The sequence below is a fragment of the Anas platyrhynchos genome, chromosome 7 (assembly GCF_047663525.1).
Source record: "Anas platyrhynchos isolate ZD024472 breed Pekin duck chromosome 7, IASCAAS_PekinDuck_T2T, whole genome shotgun sequence".
Taxonomy (NCBI): Eukaryota; Metazoa; Chordata; class Aves; order Anseriformes; family Anatidae; genus Anas; species Anas platyrhynchos.
Window position 1 is genome coordinate 15,180,667 of NC_092593.1, and position 22,748 is coordinate 15,203,414.

Sequence of the window (22,748 nt, forward strand, 5' to 3'; positions counted from 1 at the left end):
CTCTGCAGAAAAGATTTGTGCAAAATACCACGGAAAGTTGTACTACTTATTTTCTCTTTCTTTGGGTAAAAAGGAAGTCCGTGTTGTGGCAAGGACAGAGGGGCAGTCTGCATGCGCCATGGCTTATTTCTGAGGATGCTCCAATTCAGCAAAGTGCTGAGCTCTTGAGTGCCAAATCAATCCTGAGAAAAGCTTTCATCCTCAGTCCTCATCAGAAGCTTTTCACTTCTTACAGTTGGGTTCCCCAGGCTGCCTGGGTCGGCAAAACACTGATTGCTTTGGCCAGCCAAAGTCTGGTTGCTCCAAAAAGTCAATCTTCAAATACAGCACATTAAGCCACTCAGTGGGAGAAATTCTGCTCTCATATTTGGCCAAACACAGCAGGCAGAGCTGCGCCGACTTTGATGACATTATTTGGTGGGCACCAGAAGGAAGGAGGAATCATAAGCCATCATATGGTGCACGTTTGGTAATCTGTTGGCACTGCTGAAAGGTTGGGGAATAGACTTAAACACAGGCTTATGAAAAAGGATAGACCAATATAATTTACAGTATTGCTCGTATTAGTCAACATCAGGTTTCTTTGATAGTTTCCAAGGGCAAGAGAGTGTAATTTGTCAGAAGTTGGCCAGTTGCAGTTTTGTAAATTTTGTAGCTGCCTGATTGGCACACTTCACGCTCTTCTTGTCCAAAACTTTTCCTTCTGCTACAGCTGCAGAGAACAGGAGCAGGACTTGAATTCAGCAGGCTCCAACAAGGCCAAGTTGCTGAGAAACGAGCACCAAGCCCTTTCATTGCCACACTTGTCCAGGAGTTCTTCAATTCATGATGTTCAACTCTTAACAAACCCCGAGACAAATCTCTTACTGCAATTAAGCAATAGCTTCTGCTTTAGAGCGTCTGGTGGTCTTTTTAAAGATTATTCACTGCAGAGTTCATCAGTTGATTGCCTTATTGTCTTATGAAATTAAGTGCCTGCCACAGGAAAAGTTTGGCAACCCGTGTTGAAAATAAGCACCCGAAGACTCTCTAAATACCTGTTTATTCAATCTAGAGTAGCACTCGAGGGAAGTACTAAAATATTTGAGAGAAATGCCACACACCACGTTAAAAATTCCCCCAAATGTTGTATTCTTAAGCCTTTCTTTACTTTCTTTACTTTATGTGTCTGCTTCAATTAAAAAATGTTCTAAAATCCCCTAGGATGCGTGTTTCAATGGCTGACTCAACATTTCCTTTGCAGTAAACATGGCTACAGTGCTGGCCGTGGAACTTTGGGAGGGACGTAAACAAATCAGCATTTTCATGTCCCTTAAGGACCAAGCGATTTAGTGTAATTTTAAACCTTAACATTTTCCGGATGAATAATTTTGATACGTTTCATCTTCAGCTCTGCAGACCTTGCCAAGCGGAGACCGTAATACTTAGCAGCTATTTATCAGCAAACCCATGGGTGACTTTTCAGAGGCCTGATATTAGAGACCTGTCCAGGCCATCTCCCTCTGAAACTTGGCTCCTCAAGGAGCCAAGGACAGGTTCCCAGCTGTGACGCAGCACAGGTGATTTCCCAGGCCTCATGCAAAGCTTCTTGAGAGTGTGAAAAGGGCACGTTGCATTCCAGAGGCTGAGAGCAAAATAAACCTTCCTGTTTGGGAGAAAATTCAGGTCTGCAGCAGAACTGGCAGAGACGCTCTTCTGGACACTGTACTTCTTAAATGGGCCCGGGCGTGAAACCAAGAGAGCTCTCATTGCTGGTAATGACCATCCATCCCCTCATCCTGCCAGAACCACCCACTCCTTTGGGGTAGGCAGAAGCAGTAGAAGCAAAGACAGGGAGGGGACAGAGCAGGTACACAGAGCCACCCTTTATTGTGGTCAGGTAGTTCCCTGTGCTTCAAAGCTCTGCGCTATTCAGTGAGTACGTCAACAGTGGCTTGTTGGCACAGCGATGCCCCCCTCTGCACAAGAAACCACAGTGACACAAAGGGGGGTGCACAGAAAGGCTGAAGGATCTGGCACAGCACAGTTTCATTTCCTGGTATATCCCTTGATATCAAGCTCCTCGTGCAAACACTAATGCTCATGCAGAGAGCTGCTAACACCATTCAGCCCGGTGGAGTTGGTTCAAGGCACTTGCCTTAGCAGTGTACATTACATCTATGGTTTTCCCTCTAGGTTTTGCAAGATGAGTGCATAGGTACAATCATTACACTCATTAATTCTAAAATAGTGGTATTTGTTTTGCCTGCTGCTTGCCAGGCAGATATAGCCACCAGGGTGTGAAGCTATTAAGTGCAAACCACAGTTCCTATCACTTTGTTTTGTTCTTCACTCTCCTTTTACTGAGCATTTTCCTTGAGTTCTTTCTCTTTTGATCTACTTGAGAAAAATGGCCTCCTTTATTGATTAAATTACAAATTCCAGTGGCTGGTGATTGAGTTATATGATAACACCTGCCGAAAGCCATCAACTACAATTGAAATAAAAGGAAAAATTAGCACTCTCTTTATTACAAATGGTTTGGATGTTGAGTAGCTGACTGAATTAAATGGAGATTGAGCAGATCTGAGAGAACTGATTAGGGAAAACAATGCAGGATTCAGGAAAGCGCTACCAAAATTCATAGCTCACTAATTCACCTAAGGAAAATATGGGAACAGTTGAGGAAGAGACAGAAATTGCACTGTTTTCAAACATCCAGGAATTCAATCCAGGAATTGCACAAAAGCTTCCCTCTGTGATAAGACTCCTCAGATACCCAACTCTGACACCAGGTGACTGATGGCCAACAATTACATGATCAGGGCAGCAGTCTCCATTTCATTCATTCAGCTTCTAATAGGCCTTTTTAATTAGTGCTATCACAAGCAAAATAAGGTTCTTGGCCTTTGTTCTGTGCCTGGGAACCAACTCCACGCCAGCTTTTGGTAACGTATCATTGCATTTTATTCACTGCTCATCTACTCTAATGAGGTATTTTTATTTTTGTCTACTTGTGGCATTTCCAGCAATACAGACAGATGTCTTGGGCTTTCTTCCTACAGATTAAACAACCATTATAGGAATTCTTAAATAAGACAACATTAAGCTCATAAAGCAAAGTGTCTAAAATGGCACTATTCATTTTGGAACCATGTCCTCCTCTTCCAGCCACTTCCTTGCAAGCTCATTGCAAGATACAGTCTAGCAAAGTTTAGCAAAGACCCAGAAACAGTATAAACACAGCTATTAAAGAAGGGTTGCAAACATCATATTATATACTTACAGCCTCTGCATTACTGAAGTATCATATTCGAAGTCACGCACCAGGGAAAATCCTTAGTAACCTGTGGAAACATCAGAAAGCAAGTCTTCAATGGATATCTCCAAATTATGCAAATTATGTCTTCTGATGGGGAAAAGAATTTAATTTCAAATCTTGACATGATTTTAGAAACAAAATGTAACAAACATATTATTTAAATTTAACCACAGAGTAATGTAAAAATTTTCCTTAATGCTCATCTGAAGTTTGTTTCAAAACTTGCTTCAGCTGCAATCCTCTTTCTTCATGTTAGCTTTCTGCAAAAATCTGAACCTACAGATTTGCTAGCAGCAAATGTTTGTAAAACAATAAATATTTCAACACACTCAATCTAACCTACAAACTGTGCAGCCCTGCCTGCACACTACTGACCACTTCATCCTCCCAGGAGACCCAAAGAATCCTCTCGTCCCAGTTTCCAAGGGGAAAATGCACCAGTGAGAAATGCAGGCTGTGAGCACACACCTCCTTCCCCACTGCAGCGTTCTGCGTGGGGAGATTACTGTCTCCACCACTCATCTCCTCGCCTTATCACTCACCCCTGCCCGAGCTTATTGCATGCTCCGTTCTGTCAGCAGAACTACTCACCGATGTAGTCAGAGATCCAGATTAGTAAAGACCTATTTAAACCATTCAAGTCAATCCATGAGCTGCAGCCAGATGAAGAGGTGTGAATGCTGCCTACACATTTTGCCCCAGGTCTCACAGCAAGCCTGGCAGGGCAGACAGTGAGCATGCTAGCTGTGAGCAATATCCCTGCTCTTTGAAACATTGAGGGTGCTGATCCCACAGCAAAGCACAAAATGAACAAATCTGCTCAAGAAACTCACATCTCAGAGGTTATGTTCATTATTTCCACCCATCTGTCTGGTCCAAAACCCTCAATTCCATCTTAACCCCGTGAAAGTAAAGAGGCAAAAATTATATCAAAGTATGCTAATTTCTAGATTGTTCTCTAATAAGAGATCTTTTAGCTCAGCATTGTGGCAGCTCCCCAAAGCTTACCCTGTGCCTGAACTCTTGGTGCTAAGCTCTGTGCAGCCCTTGGACGCAGCTGTCCCTGCCCCCTGGAACTTCCAGGCAAGAGATCAAGGAGCTGAACATGTAGGCAGGGAAAAGACAGAGACAGCAAAACTCAGAGGATGTCTCTGCACAATGGCTTGTGAGCACAGATCCCACTCAGCCAGTAAGAAATGACTCACTGTGAATAGACTCTGACCCTGCTACCTATTATGCTCGACAGCCGATCTCACTGAAATCATTTATCCAGTTATTTACATGGCTTCCATCACAGCAACGTCTGAGCATTCACAAACCAGATGGGTTTATCCTCACCGTGCTCCTGAGAAGGAGCACATGCTATTAGCTCTACATCACACACAAGGAGCGGAGGCTCTAAAAAGACAAAATGTTTTTTCCAGGGAAACTAAAATCTGATGTGCCAAAACCTTGTGTCATACCAGAGGGCTCCTGGGGCCAAGGTGTCACGCTCAGGGACAGGCCATAGGCAAACCTGTCACCACCCTGGTAAATCGCACTTGAACAATGGTTTCTATGTAGTGTGATTCTTGCAAAAAGGAAGAAGAAGAAGAAAAAAGAAAAGGAAAAATCACAATTATAGCAACATCTGAAAAACGCAAACCTGCAGTAACAGAGGAACCAGTCACCCAGTCCACCAAGGGGACTGCAGGAATTGTTTTCTATGAGGAGTCTCATTCACCACATTTTTCTAATCCAGAAAATGCTCCGGCAGTCCCTTCTTGAAACATTTTAAGACTATGACCCATGTATGCACCCTTATCTATTTCCTTCCCTCTCCTGTTGGTCTTTACCTGTGGAAGCATTCACAGGAGAGGGCTGAAGATGGGAAAGTTTCCACAGCTTCTGCCAGGGCTGAAGGTGGGAAATCCACGGGAACACCAGGGATCACCTCACGAAAAGATTCAGCCCTCATTACCAGTTTTCTCTTACTCTTTAAAATGACAACAGTGGAGATGCTTTTTTTTGGTGATATCTCCGGTGGCAGATCAGAGCCCAAAATACCAGGTTGTAAGAAAGTAAGATGCATCTGTGAGCTCAACCCCCCTGGACTGGCAGTCTCTTCTAAAACGTAAGCCACTGGACAGCAGAAACCCTTGGGTTTGATCACCAGCAGGATTTTGGGGCTACAAACTGCCAAACACTAAGCATAACAGCTCCCTTCTGGCCAGAGAATAGAGGATTCCCTACACTCACCTTTGATCTGCCGGAAACTGAGCCTCCTCCTGAAATTACTTGTCAGATGTTTGAATTCCCTCTCAGGTTACAGCACAAAGCCATTCCTACCTCTCCATTAAAGCAGTCGATAAGATGGGATTGTCTTAAACTTTCGGGACTCTGGTCAGAGCCAGTTCATTTCACGCTCATTTTGGCCAGGCTGGCACCTCAGGGCCGCGGCCGCCATTTTGTCCCCCGGCCATGCCAGCGCGCTGCCTTCCCCTGGCCCTGCAGGACACGGGCCCAACACTGCTCACAGACACCCCAAAAACCTTCACGTGCTGCGACACTGGAGGTGGAGCTGTGCCAGAGCCACCACAGGAGCTGAATCTCTTCCCTCCCATAACGTGTTTTACCCAGTTTAAGGTGGGGAGGTGTTGTTGCCCTTTTGCAGCCCGACAAAGCCCAGCACGACGGGTGGATTAAACAACTCACCCAAGGTCCCTGGGGACACGCACATCTGCACTCCGAACCGATCCCAAACTGCCTCTAACCCAATCTACTGCCCTTCCCTCCAGCCCAGCCTAATTCTCCGAATTTCATGATTCAAAGCTCTATTTAAAGCCCCCGCAGCTATGGGTGTGTGCAGGAAATTAAGGCTGAGCCAAAAAAAAAAAAAAAAAAGTTTGAATTTAACAGATCTGGTTGGGATTTTCCTTACGGTCTTGGTAATGATGAAACATGGAGCTGGTGGGGGTTAATGTGAAATGGAAAAAAAGCTGTTGGGTCTCATTTGGGCAATGATGTAAACCACCAAGAAGACAGAGCAGCAACACTGATGTCTTCTCCTTCCCAATGAACCCACCTCCTAAACTGGCCCAGTGGTGGCCACCCAGCCTAGCACTGCTTCCCCAGCTTGCCACTGGCTTACCAGCACGGGCTGCTATGAAGGAGGCAGAAATAAATCCAGAACAGTGATCTAACATCTCCTGCAGCCTCCCAGCATAAGGGAAGTGGCCAGGCACAGTTACCCAGGGAAATGGAGGGCAGCCAGGACATCCAACAAGGCTCAGAGATGCACAGCCATGGTGTGCTAGTCAAACCTTGCTAAGCTTTTTAGGCGAGCTTTATTATTGTGGGTGATATTGCTTGCCCTAGATCTGGTGAGCAGAACGGGGTTGTTCTCTGTAATCCTTCAGAGGCTGCTTATAAATCAGGGAACACTTCACCTCTGGACACATGGCACCAACAGATAATAATGTAAATGGTCCAATGTTTTATCGTTAATAGGCAGTTGCTTAGCTTACGGTAGATAAAAATGAGGTCAGGAACTCTGGTCCTGAACCCTAAGTTAGAAGAGCCTCAGTCCAGGGGCATCTGGATCACCCTGGCCTTTACAGCACCGTGCACACAGTCCATGTATCACAGCACCCCATAGGATGGAGTTGCAGAGGTGGCAGTGGGACGTACCAACCCTGCCCTTATTCAGCTGCACAGAGCTGCAGGAGGAGCTGTTCTCCTGTAGAGCTGTATGTGCAGCTTTTGTCCCCAAAACCCCAGTGCTTCATCACCGAGCATTAAGCATCCACCCTGCAGCACAGCAGGGCAGGAATGGAGAAGAAAATGGAAGCAGTGAGGAGCACCCTGCCCCATCCCCATCCTGACACACTGCAGCCAGCGGCACAGATGAGGAGAGAGGATGCTGCTTGTTCCAGCAGGATGCCAGGGTCTGTCTGTCCTACCCAATGTAACCGGGAAGGGCAGGGTGGATGATCCTCCTCCTTCTGGTGCTGCTCTGCCTCCCCGCAGGCACCTCCGCCTCCCAGACCGCACTGAAGTCACCGTGACTTTTAGGAAACAGCAACAGCAGCAACCTGATTGCTGAGAAACTAATCCTGAAGGCATCAACTCCTAAGCACACACAGGAAATAAAATCTGCTTCCATACGAGCCTTTCCACGTTTCTCAGGCATCCGAGGGATGTCCTTTATAAATCATGAGATAAGAGCAGACTTGTTTTCCAGACTGCATATCTGCATGGTTCCTTAGATACCACCAAAAGCCTAAAGGCAGGCCTTGGCATCTCATCCCTTCTTATAAGCTCTTTCAGAAAGTTAGAGCTGACTTTGACACTAACATGATGAGAAATGGGGAGTATCTGTGCCATTCTGGGGACTATGCCAAACCCTCTATTAGCGCCCCCCACCTTGCTAAAAACAAAACAAAGCAAAAAAAAAAAAACCACCCTCCTGTTTGCTACTGATTAGGCAGCCGAATTAAAACTGATGAAGTGATTGGACGTGATCCAAAGCTGTTTATCTGCACATAAATCACAGACATGCTTTACTCAGCCAGTATGGATTTACTGAGCTAGGGGAAAGACCTCTTATTCCGCATGCTGATTATTACAGCAATTAAAATATCAATGAAACAAACATTTTGGGGAGAAAGCTGTTAGGGGCTCCCGGAGAAATAATTCCTTTAAATATGAATTCAAACAAGTTCCCAATTAAAAAAATTAAAAAAGAATTAAACAAACAAACAAGAGGAAGTTTTAGTAGAGAGTTTGTTTCTTCTAGTTAAGTATATGACGCTAGAAGAATCAAATCCTAAAGGAGGAAAGATGCACATTAACTAGCTGGACATGCCAAAGGAGATTAAAAAGGAAGGCTGATACATATTTTATGATCACGAGGGAATAAAAAAAAATTTAAGAGATGCACTGTCAAACCAGACACAGTGTTAATAGCTAAAGTATATGGCAGTAAGAACTGCTGTTCCCATAGCTATTAATGTAAACTGAAAATTGGGAGCAGGCTGCAGCAAAAGAAAATAAATCACACTTTTTTTTTTTCTTTTTTTTTTTCCCAGTTTGAAAATATGTGTCAAATAAATCCCACCCCCAGCATTCACTCTCTGCATCCCAGCCCCGCAACAGCAAGACAAGGGCTGTCATTTCAGCAAGCCACAACTTCCAGGCATGTGAGACAAGTGACAATTTCTTACTATTAATCATGGCTAGTTTATTTACACATTTTTTCTACTTATCAGAATCATTTGCCTGGAGATCATCTCCCCCTTCCCCTTGGAGTCCTGAGAAACTATTTAACATGGGAAGTGGCTAAGGGGGGCAAAGAGGGGAGAGTGTCATGTAGCCAAGTTACACATCCCAGCTGGAATTTGGGATGATGTCTTGCAGTTCTGACTCCTCCAGCCAAGTTTCATACAGGAAGCACGAGTGCGCCAAGGCGCAGTGAAATGCACTGGAGCCAACAAATAGCACTTGACTCCATTAACACGCTTCTGCCGTGGATCCCAGCACGAAACCCTTAGTCACCTTGCAACGTTTGCTCGTGAGGTAGCCAGCAACTTGCACAAGGAAAAGGTTCAGCAGCCAAGAGGATCCTGTGACGAAGCCTTACGGAGGCAGAGAGAGCACGGGGGACGTGTGAAGGCAGAGCCCTTCCAGGAGAGGCAAATGCTGCTCAGTTTTAAATCTTATATGGAAACACTGGCCAAGGAAGGTCATGGTGTCACCAGTAAGGTAAAGGGCAAGTGGCTGTGAGGAGCACCACCAGCCCCAGGCAGAAATCCCCTCTTGGCAAGGCTGGGACGGGTGAGGGGGTAGCAGAGGGGGGCAGGCATCCCTGTTTGTTCACACAGTTTTCACCCATACACACCAATCTGTTCCAGCTGTGCTGCAGAAGAGGAATTTGTCACCAAGCGTCTGTCAAAAGGAGATCTTTCCACGACCCTGGTTTTGTCTTCAGCGCTGTATTATCTATCTTTTTTTTCCCCAGTTACCCACCACAAACACACAGTGCAGATCCTCTCCTGCTCAGCACACCTCATGCCCCAGCTCCCCCCAGCCTCACTGTAACAAGAAAGCAGCTTCACGTTTGATTAAATCCTCTTACATGATTAGGAAAAAGTTTCAAAAATTCTTAGTTTAAAACTTTGTAATCCATGCGTTACAACTCCGATGGTTACTTTAATAAGCTATTAGTAGCAAAAATAGCTTCAGCCAGCACAGAAATACCTCCGTTTTTGTGCTGAAGTTAGAGATAACTTTTGAGGAAAGTAGTTGACAAATTATTTGACAAATTTTCAACTACTTTGGAACCATCAAGATGAAAGGCTCTATATAAATGTGTATGTTTTTTATGTATATATATAAAACACTTTTACTGGACTGTTGATAAAAGCCTGAGCTACAAAGGAACTCTTTCCCCCAGCTGCGAAAAGGCAAGCTGCTAGACAAATCAGCTCAATCTCTGCCTTTCAAACAATATAAAGCAGTATAACTTTCAGGAGCAACACCTCATCTGATTTTTTTCCAGCCTGCCTATCAGGAATCAAGCAGTAAGTAAACATTTGAAAAGTGTTCCTCTGAGAGCAAAGGTTTAGATTTGAGTCACAGTATCCATTGAAAAGAAAAATTGCTTCTGTGCATTGGGACAGCGCCTTCCCTTCTGAAAACTTTATAAAAAGAATAAATGGAGATAATCTTTTTACAGGGTATAGCCTATATGGAAATTCATTATTGCTTCCCTTTTAAAAAAAGTCAAGATAGTTCAGAAAGCAAGAATGGGGTCACTATTTAAAAAAAGAAAAAGCGCAGATTTCTTAATGACTTTATCCAGTAAAAGTGTGCTTAAAAAGTTTTATCATGGCCTAAAATTAAGCTCCTGTTGATGGGAATGTGAGATAAATAAAAGAGGGAAAGACACAGTAAATCCCTAAATCGCTAAGAGTATTTAATGTAGAAGTGGGGGTATACATGCCCAGAGATTACTGATTGAATATGGTAAGGATCCATTCTTCCCCTAGCACAAAACGCTCACTAGAGCAACCTCAGCGCTGCTGCTCCCTGAAGACTGCGTTAGTGCCTGTCAGCCCAGCTCAATCACTGCTAGGGAGGCACAGCTCAAAGGAATCCTTGTTCCTGCTTTACCAAAGCAGAATTGAACCTCCAGAGGTTTGGTCACCTGAGTGATTGGGAAGGTTTTACAGCAAGTCAGTGGCACAGCTGGGGGGAAGAGAAGAACCCCGACTTACGGACCAGTCTGGCCCCCAGATGCTACCCACCACTGTTGGCCATTTTTCTACTGGAGCCAGGCACTTCTCACTCCTGCCTGTTGCACACTCAGCCAGCAGGATTTATTTAAGGCTGTCTCCAACAGCATGCATGCGTACCTAGGAGGTCACAGAGGCTGGCTGCGGATATGGGCTGAAGACAACAATTAGGTCTACATTCTGCTTCCAACAGGTGTGTGCCTACATACATGTACACTTTCCTTTGTTGGATTTACACTGGAGGTGAAAATTTGATCATAAAAGGCCTACGCCAAACCTACAGCTGCCTGGAAGTTATTTTCTGTTGTAGCTGCCTCTTGCCTGCATTCGGTTTGATTACCTCAGGTAAGCGTGGCGGGCACCTGAGGACAGAGCACAATCTCGCACCATATGTGTGCTGTGATACTGAGACAAAGCAACCAAAGTCATGGAGCCAGACAGAGCGCCCTGTGTGGTCACACCGAGCAGCACACTTCTCTCTAACACTGATTAATTTGGGTGATTGGATGAGTCAAAGACTCAGAGGGAGCTTTAGTTCATTACTTCTTTTGTCTTTAGCTATTCCAAGAGAAATTGGAAGGGATGGAGGATCTTTTTAGCATATAGTCAAGACTCTCATTAGCAATGAAAATATGAATATGAAAAGAGTTCAAGGGGAGACAGGAGACAGCTGCAAACATCTCTGGTCAAAGAAAATGCCTATTGCTTCTCCAAAGGGTACAGCTGCTGAGCACAAGTCAGAACAATGAGGACCAGAGACGTGCAACCCGCTGAGCAAAGGTTTGCTCATTGTGCTGTTTCTAAAGCAGCCCCTGGATGCTGTAAGATCTGCCCACAGCACTTCTGACATGACTCTCTTCTGTCAGTAAAGGTTGATATATCACCATTGGCATGGCTGCTCTTTTGGTTTTGCCAGGTCCATTAAAAAGAGCTGTGAGGTAACCGAGCTTGTCCCGTTTGCCTCTGAGCACCCCGTGTCTGGGGGACAGGTAACGGGGCTTACGCTGTCCCAGAACCGGCAGCTCCAGGCCAACAACCCCAGGCTTGCAGCAGCCATGCCACAAGGCACAGCACTGGAAGCCCAAACGGATTTTAAGATCAAAGTCACAGGGCTTCTAGGATCCCCAGTATGCAGTCAAGCAGCTCTAAATTAAGACAGCAGTGGGCTTTTAAGAGTGGGCTTTCTGGGGATTACTGAACACCCCTCCGTGGACAGTTCTCTGCAAATGGAACCATCAGATTGTGGCTCCTTCATGCCTCCTCTTTCTCAGAGGACTCCTGGGCTGCTGTTTCCCCTGGAACAACTTTATGTGGACTTATATGCCTTTGCCCTTTCCAAAGGGAAATGAATCACCAAGATGGGACCAAATTGCTTATCCTGGCAAATTCTGTGTTGGGTCCATCATCCTACAAAAACAGAGGGAACCATTTTATTCCTCTGTTAAAATCAAAAATCCGTTTTCTGTAAGGAAATTTAAAATTTTTGGTTTGTTTTGTTCCAGACAGAAGCTCCAACTTCTCCAAAGTGGACACTTTTCCTGGTTTCAGACAGCACAAACTGGGCACAAACGGTAAATAGCACATTCCTGTAATGCTACAGTGGAAAAGCAATATTGCAAAGCTAACCCTTTGCAATGCTATTTACTTTCCCTAGGATACATTCTAGGAGCAAACTAATCAGGTTCCATTCATCGCTCCCCTGCCCGCAGTGCAATCACATGCACCTGTACTGAGTGAATGCAAAATGAAGGGATCTGTTTAACAACAAATTCTGGCTAAACACACCAACAGCATTATTCTGTATTTGAACTGGTATAACTAGGGGCTGGATTTGACCTACCTTGCTAATGTACTACTTTCCTACCGCTAAACAGCATCTGCAAAAGCTGCATCACCTCCCTGCACTGCAGCAGGCATATATACATGTTTTGTATCTAAATGATTGCCGAAATCTACCTACTTTACAGGCTGAAATACAAGACCCCTGCTCCCAACAGTCAGGGGAGAAAGTCCCATTGAGTCCAATGATGACAGTGTTAAGAGAGCCGCGAGCCATTTGGAAAACCCTTTATCTAATGTTTGTGATCCTTTGCCTTCTTTGCTGCATGACACATCCTGTCCTCACTGGAGCAGGAGAAACAGAATGATCAGAGACCAAAACTCCTCACAGTGAGCAACCTGAAAACATCATGTTTCAGCACACGAGACATGTATCACTCCATCACTAACTCACCAGCCCAGAGGCCAAGTCCCAGACAAATGTTGCGGCAGCAATCCAAGCTCAGAGTCCCAGAAGGTAAGCCCTTCAAGAATTAGTGATGTAAACGCTCCCTCTCAGAGGCAGTCCCACTGCAGTCTTCTCTGAACCCCTTGGACTCTGCAAGCTTCCTTCTCTGGCATGCCTCTTTGGCCTTCTTCCTTCTATTTTTCTCATAAACTCGTTTGCAGATGATTTATCTAAAAATAAAAAAAAACAGATCCTTTGTTAATATTGAAGTGTGCCTGAATTTGGCCAATACACTAATGATGTTATAAAGTCCCCTTTGAGGAAGGTTCTCTGCTTCTGTCAGGCCCTTCCTCTCTCCTGAGTTATGGGACCTTGGGAAAATAGCCCGTGGCCCTCATGGTCAGCATCTCCTCCCCTTCTCCCTTCTTCCTCCCCCCCCCAACATTTTTTGAAGCAACTTTAATGATCCCATGCCTGGTCTGAGCATCCAGCCTGATATAGTCATCATCTCCCAAGGCCTTATTTGTCATCAATCACTGCCTAGAGCACAGAATCCCTGTTCAGTATAAACGTGACTCAGTTTAGTTTTTCCAAAGAATGTTTACTTTCTGGTAGAGACTAGTAAGTAAATATTATTTGGTAGGCTAGAATTTCATGAACCCCAACTAAAACGAGGCTCCAGATCACTTAGAGGCAGCATAAACATATGGTAAAAAGTTTGTAATCATCCCCAGGACTACAGAGGCATCCTTTGAGGCAGCCAGGAAAGGAAGGGAAGTCAATTTGCTGAGCCCCAGTGTAGAGCCTTAAACATAAAGCCATCTTTCCTCTGTATCTCTGCTCTCAGAAAACACAATTTTCTGAGTTTCTGCCTAGCTAGCAAATATCCAAAGCTAGCAGCTATCCATCTCCAGCACCAAGCCAGTTACAACTTTAATTGCAATCGATTTCTAAGCCTTCTCTTCTCATAGTCATTTTTCCTGAAAATGTAATTCCCATATTTGCATAGACTCCACTGTAACCAAGCTCCGCTGTTCTCTCTGCACGTTTGGCACTGCATTTAAAAAGCAAAGTGCCAAATTCCTCTGTGAACTACTCAGATGCAGCACTTATATGTGCCCATCAAGCGCAACATGGGAGAGACCAAACCATGACCCTAAAAAAGATGACAGATGAAAACATAACAGTGTTTCTTTGGCTGGAGGAAAAGAGAGATTACTTTTAAAGCCTTCCCTTAATTCTTCGTGGCTGTATTACAAAACAAGCAATTGTAAATCTCCTCAAATTGTTCTAAACAGTACAAGCAAACTTAACAAAATGAGATTCAAATGCCAGCATTATGTTTTCTGAACAGAAACATCAGGCACAGTTACAATACCACTTTAGGTCAGTCCAGTCTAGCAGTAATTAGAAGCGTTAAGAATATACAAAGCGAAGACCAGATTCAGAGCAGTACCCAGCCCTTTTCAGCCTACAAAGAATATGAAGTCCAAAGGCAACCCAAGAAAGAGTGAATGAAACTTCAGGGAAGCACCGAATTCCCCCAGCCTGCCCTATATGCAGAGCTAATGACTGCTCTGTGAAGTGAGCTGCAGAGGAATGGCGTAAAGGATGGAGAATCTGCCAGACACTGACAAGCCGAGATAAAATGAAGAGAAGCAGTTATAAAGAAAGACTTATTTTCCCTTGGTGATGAACTGCTCTGCTCAACTACAGACCCAGAACAGAGACGGGAATTAGTCTATCGTATCTACCCAAAAAAAGGCGACTGACACCCAGTTAAAGGGGTGAAGATACAGGAAACAAGCTCAGAGTTCAGCAACACAGACAACTTTTCTCATTCCACAGAGCGTCTCCCATTCCACATGGGAATAAAAATGAGACCTTCTAGGGAAAGACAACCTCACATCTGAACCCCAAGCAGGAACTCGACATCCCAGCCTAAAAGCTTGAAGTATAACTCTCCACGCTGCCTAATTTAACCGCAGCCTCCAATATTTGTCTTCCACATCTCAGCCAGAAGTCTAAGCCACAAAGGCACTGGCTATTCAGAGAGATGCACATACCCATACCTTAAATAATGACCTGCAACCAGCAGCACATTGCCAGCCAACTTTCTGCTTTCTAGTGTCACGACACCCACCTGCCTAAGTGATGTAAAATACCCCAACAGATTCTGAAACAGCCACGCTTCCACCTTGTATCAGCGCAGAGCCTGTCGGCATGCTGATCACGCAGCCTTCTGCAACTCAGAGCAAACACACGCGTGCTCTGTGAGCATCACTAGGGGCATCTACTGCCGTTATTCGGAGATGTTAGGGCAAGAAAGAACCAAGAGATCATCTTCTTTGACCTCCTGCTGACAACTCAAGTTCTCCAGTTAGTCAAAGCGTGCTGTATATTACTTGATGAATGCTGGTAATGTGCTATGTAGGTCCAAAACATTCCCACAAAATACCCAGGGAGCATTACCTTTCCTAGGGTCCTGGCACAACTCTGCTAATATACATTTTATGGGTTATTATTCAACAACTTCAGCGATTCATGCGAGGGATGGATTAAATCTGAGATTGTTGTTCTCTGACCCCAGCCAAAAAGATGAGTTATTTCAGAAAAATGCGCCTTGCACTCGCTCTTGACAATTTGTGTCTCCTTTCCTCAGCCTGTACGGCTTCTTTCCTTGACACTTACTGCTTGTGCAACTTCTGTCATGGCTTTCACTGAACATCACCAAACACTTTATTGCTAATTTTCAGCTTGTCTGCAAAGAGTAGAGAAGATCTGGTATGATAAGCCCTTAGAGCACCTTACAGACATGCAACTGGAACAGAAACTTGGAAACCAAAGCTTGGAAACTCATGACGGGGACACGGAGCTAACAGGTAGGAAAACCCATACATCCAGCCCAGGACAAAGCAGAACCAAGAGACAAAACACGATGGGTTGTAAAAGGGGATTCATTTCTGCTCTAGAGGGAGCAATGTCCACTCCAGTACAGACACCTACTCCTGCAAGCATGTGTTTGCATGGGGGAGAAAAGAACTGACCAGAAACCAGGCTTCCATCTGAAACTTCCTGGTAGATGGAAACTGATATGTATATATATATAAAATATTTTTTTTTTTCCCACAGAAAATCTCAAAGCTTGAAGAAAGACTTCTGTAAGAGCTATGTTTTTACAGGAATAAATTGATTTTCCAACCAGCTCTCCAACATATATCTATTGTAGCATGTAACAACCAACGCTTTTATTTAGACTGACCTATTTTCCTCGCAAATAGCACACTGTTTTATTTCTCTTTGGGACACCACCCATTTTCATCTCAGATGATTTATGGAATAAAATCGACTGTCTTCTCCACCTCCATTGCTGTTGGCACAGATCCATGCCTTACAATTTTTTTTTCCTTTTCAGTATACAGTTAGATGCCTAGCAAGCTCTGCCAATCAGATTATTACATTAACTTTCCAAATTACATGAGATCACAGTTTTACATTCACTTCCTGATCACTATCAAGGTCCTGAAGAAATTGCATTTATTTTCAAGCAGCTCAAATCCTTATGAGAATTCAGTTACTTAAGCACGGCGATCATCAGCTGTGTTGGACAATACAAGCGGTTTCCACGCATGGAATCCCCTCATTTCACTTCATTTCCAGACACTGCAGTTGGTGACCATTAGTGGTTAATTGGGATCCCTATGAAACCTCATTAATTAGGTACTTCACGCCTTTCAATGTATTTAAAATATGACCAGGAACATCAACTGTATATTTGTGCCACAAAGAGATTAACATTTTTGTTCACCACTTTTCTTCATCATCCTGGGCTCACTGCTTCAAACACCAGTATCAGTTCCTGCACTGTTTCCTCATCCCACTATGTTCACACCAGCAATACATTTGGGCCACTTCTCAGCTGTGAGGCTCTGGCAGCATGCATTTATGGCCTTTTTTTTTTCCTAAAGCATTCGCAGCAACGCAGACTTGAGGCTGTTTTCAGACATGCTCCTAATAAAGAGCCGTAGCAGGCAGGAGGGCACGAGCACATTCGGAGCAGGGAGATCTGTAGGTGGTTAATTAAGATCAGCCGCTGCATTGCTACCGGCCATCAGGTCAGCTCTGCTTCGAGGCAGCAGCCGGAGTGGAATACAAGGGCCGGGGTTTGAAGAAATTCCTCGGGGTTATCCTGCTGGCCCTGCAATGCAGGGAGGGCCAGGCACCCATGCAGCCCTAGGAAACATCCCCAGCAGCCACGCCACAACACGGCTGTGACCAGGCACAAATGCTGTGGGGCTGGAAATCTCCCTGTGGTCCTCAGATCTCTGCTAGTACGAGCGCAGGACAATTAACTTTTGGTTTCTTATTGTGAAGCCACAAAAAAAAAAAAAAAGCACAATCTGATTTCTTTCTTCACTGCTAGAGATGAAGGAAGGATGCTCCACATGTAATGCTGCTGCTGTAGTGCCTTTATTCCAACATGGATTATTAATGCGACTAATGGTCACGACGGCCAAGGCTGACAGAGCACCGCCGGCCCTCCCAGCCGAACCCACTGTGTCACGCAGGAAAGATTCAATTCCATGCTTGCTGAATTCGGAAACCAGAATATTTCTACCTAGTTTGTCATAACTACCTCATTAAGCAAATGATTTCCCTTTCTGCCTGCCTTGAACCATCCAAAAGTTTAGCCTCATTTCCAGTTTGAATTTGCCCTTTATTAAATTGCATTCATTGTTCTTTGTGCTACTTACTACATGTATTACGTGTCATCTCCTCTTCCTGCTACTAAATGGCCTTTATGATGATCATCCTGCCATTAAACACTTCTTTAGATGAAGTTGGCTAAATTCATTCCCACTCGCATCTCTCTTTTCATGTTGTCATCTACCCCTGGTGATTACTTTCCGAACTTGACAGCACCATCTTGGTGCACGACGCCACAGGCAGGCTCTCACCGACAGCACAGTAATGGATTTCTTGTCCTGACAAAGCCCAGCTTCAGACCTCAGGCCCGGCTCTACTCTTCCCAGACACGTCACGCTAAAACAGGAGACGTTTTGTTACTGTCCATGAACAAGCCTGGCTGCTCTCGCCCTGCATCTCTCACATGCAGGGTACGCTCACTGAAGGCCTCAGAAGAGGCTCTGGCCCTGTGGCACCACAAACACCCCTACACAAGTTAGGCCCTACTGAAACCAGGTTTGCAGGGGAACAACAGGCTCTGGCCCATGCTGCCACACCAGGATGAAGCATGTGTATGCTCTTCTCAGTGTGAACGGCCAGGATTTGGTGTGGGTGTTTGCGCTCCCACTTGTTGTGGAGTCAGGCCCCGGCCAACATCAGCACAGAGAGCACAGCCGTTTAAGTCAAGCTACCTCTGCCTTCATGTGGGTATTTGTTTAACTCGATGCATTCTTTCACATGCATATACCTTCTCACTTTCCACATGTGATGTTCATACAGCCACTTTCTGGCTTGTATGTCCCTGTATGTCCGTCTCTGATCCAGACCCCAAACCACCTTTTCTCACAGAAAACCATGGGTTAACAATGCATCCTTCAGTGTCTCTGTGTAAATGCCAAGGGGAACAGATTTTGAAGTGAAGCAAGGAAACAAATGAGTGTGGGAACCCAAGCCATTTTGGAAAGCCATTTCTGAGCCACCTTAATAGGATCAGCTCCCCTATTTCAACCCGGCACCAATGGGCCGAAGCAACAAAACTTGTCTGAGCAGCTCAAGCGCAGGCCTCCCTCGCAGCTCCTTTCTGCATGCGTGCACATGCGCTCCCACAAACACACACGTTTATTCACCCGTAGGATCAGACCGCTTAGATTTCTTCCACGATTAATTTGCAAATAGCTTGTAACACGGCCGAGACCCGCCTAGCAGACCGTGTTGCTGTACGCACGCTCTGCCCCCCGAAGCTGCTCGGGGCTAAGGGGTTTTCTACACAAACTTATACATATGTATATAAATATAATCTGAACATCTAAATGCATGTATGTATATGTACACAGGCGCTTATTTATTTAGCTAGTTATTTTTAATTTTGGCCTTATGTGCCCCCGGAGAGCAAACCGCTTGGAAATGATTCCTTCAGTGGGGCTGTGGCAGCGTGGCAGAAATCTCTCTGGTCTTCATTAGTCAAAGGCTCTTAAACTCATGGAGATACAAGCTGCCAGAGGTACAAATCTATTGGATGTAAGAAATGTGCTTTAGATAAACAGCAGGGAATAAAGTATAAGATGGCTCAGTGTTAGTTGCCTTGACGAAGTTTTACTTTCCCTGGATCAGCAGCAGAATTTTTAGTGTTCCTCCTTTATTTTTAATGAAAGTTTATAATGGAATCTCCCCCATATCATGAACTGGGATCCATAAAAACAACCCAACAGTCTATATATTTTTCTGATTGTAATTTCTAGAGCCAACTTTGCACAGGCCATTTATAAGTCACTCAGCAGAAGGCAGAAAAGGAACGACTTACATCTCTTTACCACAAAGAAAAAAGCCTCAAACCAAACGAAAAGCAAAAAGCAGCAGCCCCATTTCCAGGACGTTAAACAGCTGCGTGACACCAGCAGTGACTCTTACACCACAAGCCCTGCAGAACTGTGTTTCCCTCAGCTGGAGGACCCTTATTTGAAGGTTAATAAAGAGGCACAAGCTTTTGGCTGAATCCATTACAAAGGAGACACATTTGAACTTGCAGAGGGGAACAGGGGAAAAAAAAGACAGGCAGGAGAAATCTCTGTTGAGGACACTGCTGGCATCCCATAAATCGCAAAGCATGGACGAGGGCCTGTTATGGGGTTTTGCTACAACAGCACAAGGGGAAGGCAGCTGGAGGATAGCAGAAACCAGCACCCCAGCTCTGACCTGCTCCTACGTGTGACACTGCTTATGGCTTCAAGGGACTGTGTCGCAATTAAAAATACAAGGTGGGGGTGTTGGTGCCAGCCTGGGGGCTCTTTCCCCTCCAGGATGTTAAAGAAAGAAAAGTCTCAGCTGTAAAACCCCTCTGATGCCTGTACGTGGGAGCGTGAGCTGCAACACCCCAGGGAGACAGGACTGGGCCCCCCATGGGCATGGAAAAAAGGAACCACGACTGCAGAAGAAGCCAGAAGAAAGGTTTGTTTTTCACAAGTGAGCCTTCTTTCCATGTGTATGCCCACTCCAGGAGAGCCTACGCCTGGTGGGCTCCTTACAGCCTCCCAGGAAAACATTTCCAGTGCCTGTGTCCTGATGCCCTCCCTCTGCCTTTTCCCCACACACTCAAATCCCATCGAGGTAAAAAACTCCAGCATTGGGTCTATTGACCTCAAAAGGAATTGCTCAAACAGAAATTGAGCCTGCAAAGGTCTCTGTCCTTACCGAGAGGCTCTAAAGGTTTCCCACGTAAGCGTCTCAGGAAAATGACTTGTGAGATTCACATCCCTCTCTCCTCCCTCGGTCACTTTGGCAGCTTCTCCTGGAGGGCACCGGAGCTGGCACACGGACAAGCCATCAGCTAACAGGCTAACAAATTATTGATTCTCTCCTCACTTTGAAGCAGACAACAACAAACTCTGAAATGCACTGCATCCTTCAATATCTCCCTCCGGAGCAATACCCGTTTGTAACATTGGCAGCACGGGGGCATTTCCATCTCTCAGGCCGTGACAGGCGGATGGAGCGCTGCGGCTTCTGTATTTTGTCCTTTTACCTTCAAGCAAGTGTTGACAAGGGGAGGTTTTTGCACAGAGCCTGCCTTTCATATTCACACCTAGAGATAGTGAGCACATGTGTATGAGACGGATTGAATTTGGAATGCAGAAGGTGTCCGACACGAAATGGGGTTAAGAACTTGTTTTCCCCACTATTACAGTATTAAGAGGCAAACACAGTTTTCCATGCGTCATGCACTTAATGAGCTCCAGATTGCAGGATACAGAAAGATCTTGACATTGGCTTGAAGAAACAAAATGTTCAAAATGATCTGGATACGTTGAGGCACTTCATCATAAATGGCTCATCACCATACTGCCTATCAGTTTTGTGAAATTCCTGTTATTTTCCTGCAACTCACAGCAATGCGTCCCAAGCTTTCCTGTGCAAGAGCACAGGAAGAGCACATCAAGAGCACCATGAAGAGCAGCATCTACTTCTGCCTCATAAACAAGAGTCCAGGAGCAGCTCTCCCTGGAGCCAAGGGCTAGAAAGGAGGGCATTTGATGGAGCCCATCCCCAGCAGTCCCTGTGGGTACACAGGTTGAGCCCGGAGCTGAACCCAAGAGCTGCATCCCACAGGCAGTGCCTCCCACAGCCTTGCTCCGTCTCACATTAGGACTCTAAGGGGTCCCTTGGGCAAATTCCGCCTGCTCCCAGCTCAGAATACAAATAAATCCAGCAGCTCATCTATTCTGCATGGGAATGCTTCCCATGTACCTCAGATCAATACAGTTCTCATCCAAATCTGTACTACATGTGCTGTGCTGATTCTAAACATTTGGCCAGCCGACCCACCTAAGCAGCTCTGAAAATGATCCTGTGGTTTATCAGGTCAGCGATCTACAATTTTACATCTCCCTAAACACCTATTTACAAACAGCACTATAAACCTCGTTAAGGTTATTGGGTCAAACTCATACCGTCTTCAAGGGTGTTTTTGCAAATACTCTTTTTATCAGAAACATTAAACAGCGAAAAATCTATTTATTTTTTTTTTTGCTTCAGCCGCTCCTCTTCTGATTAAGACTGACATAACAGAGATTTCAAACGTCTGAGAAATATTCTGTGCCACAAATACTTCTCATTGTCCCTCTGTACTGCAGCATGTCCCAATTTTCAAGAGTCTGCTTTGCTTTAGATAACGTTGCCAAGTTACTAAAAAAAAAGCCCTCAGCGATGGGCTGTTTGCATCCCAGGGTCATAATAATGTATCCTGGTGACACCGAAACATCGGGCTGTAAACAAAAAGGAGACAGGAGGACGCTGACCCAAGTGGCTGAGTTTAAAGAAGTGCGATTCCGCAGCAATGTGGTATTTATACCACTGGACGCATTACCTCCAGAGGTACCTCCAGAACTAGGTGCCAATTTTAGCGTTTCTCAGATGAATTTGCAAACTGAGTTCGTATGGTGAGCTCATTATGGAATAGAGACCTCTAACAGATGCAGATTCGTATACACTGAAGAGGCTGAAATAATCACTCCTAGCCCCAAGGCAGAGAAATAGAACATTTGTTTTCAATATTTAAATTGACTAACGCTACAGGATGGCTCACCACTAATACAAACATACCTAATAACAGGCAGAGGACAGCGCTGAGACAGACATCTCTCCTGGCTAGATAGTTTTGCAGCCTTAAAATACACTGGGTACAAATCAGGCATGAGCCACCATTAGCTGCAAAAAGCATTTCAGATGATGGACCGACAGAGAGACAAGGTAGATTGTGTGTATCTTTTATTGGGCTAACACATAAGTTGTTACACGCGAGCCTTCAGGCCAAAGAAGTCTCCTGGGGGCTGGCAGCAGAAGGAACATTTCTGGCCCGAAAGCATCTCCGTGCTTCGAGCCAACACAAAGCCTCCACCTCTGCCCGATCCATTGCAAGCAGCTGGAAGTGTTTTTTGCAGCCTGCTTGTGACAGACGGTCACAACGACAGCTCGCACGAAGCTGGCAGGTCCGACAGCAAAGTCCCTACCACCTAAGTGCTCTGCTTGCTTTCTGCACTCTCTGTCTGCCCGGGATATTTATAGAGCACAGGCACTGGGGCATTCGCAGCCCGGTCGTGTTGACTCGGCACGTCGCACAAGGCACACAGTCACAACAGGAGCGATTCTCTTGGAAAACACACGCAGATTTTCGCCTGTCACTAGTGCCCAGGTAGCCCTGGGGCAGCCCGTTGCAGATCATGGCAAATCTTTTCGGGTTGCGGTGCAGCTGAGGGAAGGAGAAACA

General features: G+C 45.2%; 1 protein-coding gene across 4 annotated transcripts in view; it reads right to left on the bottom strand.

Moving 5' to 3' along the window:
- The window catches only part of SEMA5B (semaphorin 5B), a 261,873-nt gene that overhangs the window by 178,717 nt on the left and 60,408 nt on the right, over window positions 1-22,748 (bottom strand). For all 4 annotated transcript variants that reach the window (XM_038181972.2, XM_038181977.2, XM_038181974.2 and 1 more), the window contains exons 2-3: window positions 12,809-13,032; window positions 3,266-3,326 (exon numbers count right to left, since the gene is read on the bottom strand). The gene's annotated coding sequence lies outside the window, so the exon portion shown is untranslated. The remainder of the gene's footprint in view (window positions 1-3,265; window positions 3,327-12,808; window positions 13,033-22,748) is intronic.